Here is a 5,000-nt window from a genome sequence, read left to right as displayed (position 1 = left end):
CCTTCTGCAGAGAAGAATGGGGAGCTTCCCCCGGAAACTTTTGAAAATCAGGGTGCCTTGATTAATGAACTTTAGTTCCGTGTATTTTTGCACCCCTAACTGATTTTGTTGACCGCCACTGTACACTTATTAACAAGGATTAGTGTTCAAACTTTGTAAAATTAGTTGCTTTCAAAGTTTTACAAAAATGGTACAGTATGCTTTTACATTTGCATGAGTACAATACTTATTACATCGACTTCTTGTACCTCCAATTGAAGTGCAAAATATAACTGAACTGTAATACAATACCATTTCAAATTAGTTGTGTAAGTTAAAGATAAACACTTTAACACTCGATCAGTTTGCAGCCTCAAATCGTTTTAATTCTACTCAGAGTCACTGAAATCACTTTCCATTGCACTGTCCCTGTCACTGTCATCACAACCTGGATCATCTACAAAGTGCGGAAGACCTAATTTAATGAGGGCCTGTTCTTCTTCTTGCTGCTCTTGCTCTTCCCGATTATCTTCTTCTGTAGATTCAGTCTGGATGGATGCGCTGGTGGTCTCGATCAGTGTAGGTTCTTTCTATGAGGTCCCGAGAGCTTCTCTTGCAGCAGACTTTCCTTTGCTCAACTTGTAGCGTCTTCTAGAAAGCCATTTCTCAGTGGTCATCTTAACAAGGGTGTCACATTCATGGGAATTGACTTCTGGGCTATTCATTGCAATGTTTAGAAGACAAGCTAGCATATCATTACTCATCCTACTTCTCAGCCTTGTCTTGATTAACTTGACTTGACTTGACTGGCTCCCCTTTCAGGCCATGCGTTGCTGATAGGCATTGTCAGTGCTATCTCAACAATTTGCATAAGAAGAGGAAGAAGAGAAATGAAAGACAACCTTTGTTTCATCAACTGGCACATGCACCACTCTGCTGGCATGATGGTCTTACCCTCTTTCACATCAGATGGAAGGGTCATTTCTTTCATATGAAACTTCAACGTGTTCCACTCAGCCAGTAGTCGATCTTGTTGGTCAGGGAAATAGTGCTTGGCGAGTACTTTGATAGAATCTACCCCATAAGATGGCAGTTCTGAAACATTTGAGGGAATAAGAGTAGGATCAAATATTGAAAGAGCACCAAGAAGAGGGAGTGTGTTTTGAAACCTCAGAACAATATTTTCTTTCAGAGCAGAGATATACTTGAGTAGCAAATTTCGCATGTATGCAAGCTGGTGTTCAGAGGGAGAGAACTGCAACAGCGCCATTTTTCCTTCCTTGACATCGTGACTAAATTCCTTAACAGGTGACTCACTGGTTGTTACTTCATCTAGAGCGGCCTTAGCCCTAACTACTTCTGGTTTCAGATGACTGAAATTGACTGTAGAATGCTGAAATGATTTTGACAAGTTGTCAAGATGGGGAAGCACGTGCTTCAGAACATACAAGCAAGACAGAAAACGGACATTGTTCATTTGCACCAGGAGGCCCTGGCACGTGGGATCATCATCCTTCAGCTTGAGAAGAATTTGGATAATTGCAGGAAAGCTCTCCCAAGCAGACTGAACGGCGCTGTTAAATGACAGCCAGCGTGTTTGGCATGCCTTTTTCAGCTTCTTAGCTATTTTCCTCTTGGAATTCCTATTTTTCAGAGTTATGTCATTCATGTGAAGTTGCACTTTCAAAAAAATTGATGTTTTCTTGTTAGAATTGTCAAGCAATCGCCAGAGGGTGTTAAGTGTGTTTTGCACCTGCTTTATTGTAGAAAGATCATTCAAAGTGTCTGTACATGCTAGAGCTAGCTTGTGACAAACACAATGAACAGATATTAAGGACTGGATTCTTTTGTCAGCTTTCAATCTGGTAGCTACACCTGACCTTTCTCCAACCATAACACTCGCACCATCTGATACAAAGCTCTTAAACCACTTAAAATTGAGACTGTGTTTCTCGATGACTTTAAAAAGGACACCTGTGATGGTTTCAGAATCTGCTTTGTTGGAGTTGGCAAGAACATTTCCAGACATAAGAATTTCACTTCAACCTTTTCGCTACTCCTACTATAATACTGAATAAAGCCAAGCATTTGTTCCAAATTTGCAATGTCAGTCATGTCATCAACCATTATCCCAAATGGCCCAGTTACAGCTGCAATTACTTCATTTTGAATCATTTCCCCGAGGAGAAGCAGCATATCCCGTTGGGAACCCACTGATTTGTGGTTAAAACCACTCATGTCACAACCCAGCTTCTCAACCAACTGCAACAGACTTTTTGCCTTTACATTTGCTATCTCTTGCTTGGCCAACCAATTAAGGCAATAGAAAACCCTTTCATACACGCCAACTTGAACTTCGGCATTGTGGTCAAGCTCTTTCTGAAAAACAGACAACCTGTTCATAAGAATGGCAGTTATGGCGTCTCTGTGCCTCTTTGTTGCAATGTGTTCCTCGAGACACTCCTTCTTCAACCTTGTACTTGGTTCTGCTGAAAAAACGTCCTTCTTGTTTTGGGGATTCTTGGAATCAAACTTCTTGCAGATCAGACAGTATTGGCCCTCTCCTTCTATGTAAACAAGCCACCACATCTGCACTTTAGGGCTATAAGCCAAATCCTTCTTGAAGATAAGGTTGTGGTTAAACATCTGTTTCTTTTTAGCTGTCTTAATGCGAGCTCTTTCTTCTTGTGACACATCCAAACAGTTGCGCTTCTTGCAGAGTACATAATGATGAATTTTCTTTTTTCGCTGTTCTTCAGTGAAACTATCGGTGACATCACTAACTGATTGTTCACATACAGTATCTGGATAACGAAAATTAAAGGTTGTGTTACTCTTTGTTCACTTGGGTTGAATGTAGTGCAACGAAACTTCATTGAAACCTTGAAAAAGAAATGTATAGCTTATACCTGAAATGTTTTCCTTACAACCCATGGTGACTTGTGACCCGAGCGACTCGCTAGACACACGAAGGTGGGAATTTTCCCTTGAAGTTGCTGCAGCATTCGATACAGACACATGGAAACCTTCCATGTCTGTTGCATCTAACAAAATCAATGAGTATTTGTGTCAATTTTTACTGTTTATTCTTTACACCATAATACCAGTGAAGTTTACTAAAAGAATTCATTTACAACAACCAGCTTAAAATTACCAAAGTAAAAAGTTAAAATTTTACAATATAATATATCAATACAAAAAAGGTAACGATCACATTTGCTTTCTTAATGAAAGAGAGCTACAGATGAATCAACAGAATAACGAAATATTGCCATAAAGCGGCTTCCGTTGATATATTTCCTTTTACATACATGAAGTATTATCATAACAACGTCAGCGGTCTTGTTTCCTTTCTACTTCGATTCAATGCAATTCGCAGTTTCGTTTGTCTGAATTTCGAAACACTTGCGCTGTTGAAGGCTTTTTTCGTTATGACTTCTTTCAATGTTTTCTTGAAAATACATTTGGTGCAGTCAATGAGTAACATTTCACGAGAAAGACTGCCTTCTCATTTAACACGTGGATGCCGCTACAGATACTGTGGTCATTTCAGCCTCGGCATATTGTTTTATCGTCACTTTCAGAACAGTGAACTGCAACAACACGTAATATTCGTTAACTCTTATTCCTAAAATTATTGTTACCTGTTTCTCTTCGAGACTTCTCCGCACTTGACAGAAAAGACAACAACATTTGCTGCCTCCGCTTCATGTTGCAACTTTCATGTGAGAACAAATCTGCTGCTGCGCCGATACATGCACGTTCAAATGAGAGTCCGTGAACACGAGCAGACTTTCCTGCTAAAAAAAGCTCTCGCTTCGAATATCATCAGTCCGCATTCATTTATTTCCTCGAAAAAATCAGATTATGATTTGGTGAAACAGAATTGTGTAGTTAGTAAAATTTGGAATACAAAAAGTACCCGACGCAAATGCTTGCAGTAGCCGGTGACTTGGGCCGGGCGCCGGCTAAATTTGAAAACCCAGTACCAAGATTCTGTAATTATATTGAATCCCTGTTCTTATCCACAAGGTAATATACTACATGTTTTGTGGAACCGCAGCAAGATTGTGACACAAAATTTTTAAGCTAACATACTTTTTTAAAAAAGGAATGATTGTCATCGCTACCTCTAAAAGGAAAAAAAATAACTTTTCATGTAGTCATTAGTAGTAACCTGTATGTTTGTTCTGTTAACCTGAGCAGTGTTTGAGCTTGAAAATGGATCCGGTTCTTGTTGGGAAATCAGAGAAAAGTGTATTAAAGACTGTTTTCTATCGCAATCAGAACATTAAAATATTGTAATCTCATATTATATTCTGCTATCTTTCAACGAAAGGATAGGTTTGCAGCGACCTTTTAATCTATAAAGAAAGTATTACTGACAGAACATGTTGCATAGCTAACTACAGATTTTCAGACATTAAATAATAAAGAACCTTCTAAGGTAACCTGAAAAGTTTGGGGTAGGTTCTTGTGCTTTTACTGTGCAATAAATCCAAGTCAAACAAAGCTTATTTACTTTAGGTGTACATGTGGAAATTGCCAAATACTAAACAGAAATGAGGAATGTACCTGCTGTTCAGAGTTTCCTCAAATCTGCGACAAAAACAAGGAGGCAGTAGAGATGGGGGAGGTTGCTGAGGCCCCAGTTTGTATAACTCAGCATCCAGGTTTCCAAGCTGTTTGTCTCAACAGATGGGTGCTGCAGACAGCCTGGTACCAATATAAGCAGCAACATTCTCAATCATATGAAGGTCCCCAACATAAACTTAATAGGCACGTAGCCTATCGTCAACTTGTCAGATGGTGCTGGGGTGTTCTTGGCAAGGAAATGAGAGTCCCTTTGCCATCATGTGCAGTTTGTTGCATTAGAGCACACTTTCCCCCTCGAGGACTTGAAGATGACTTCCAGTTTTAGGGTTATCATTTTCCAGATGAATAACAAACAGAACGTTCATTTGGTAACACAAAAATGATACACCCTTTGTGCTGAGACTGTATTTTTTCAATTTGATTTT

General features: G+C 39.4%; 1 pseudogene; it reads right to left on the bottom strand.

Moving 5' to 3' along the window:
* Positions 1 to 368: 368 nt before the first annotated feature.
* Positions 369 to 2,778, bottom strand: LOC137972072 (zinc finger protein 862-like; annotated as a pseudogene).
* Between the last annotated feature and the right edge of the window lie 2,222 nt (positions 2,779 to 5,000).

The sequence above is a fragment of the Montipora foliosa genome, chromosome 9, assembly GCF_036669935.1.
Source record: "Montipora foliosa isolate CH-2021 chromosome 9, ASM3666993v2, whole genome shotgun sequence".
Lineage (NCBI taxonomy): Eukaryota > Metazoa > Cnidaria > Anthozoa > Scleractinia > Acroporidae > Montipora > Montipora foliosa.
Note: the sequence above shows the minus strand (reverse complement) of the source record. Positions and strands in the feature narration are given on the sequence as shown.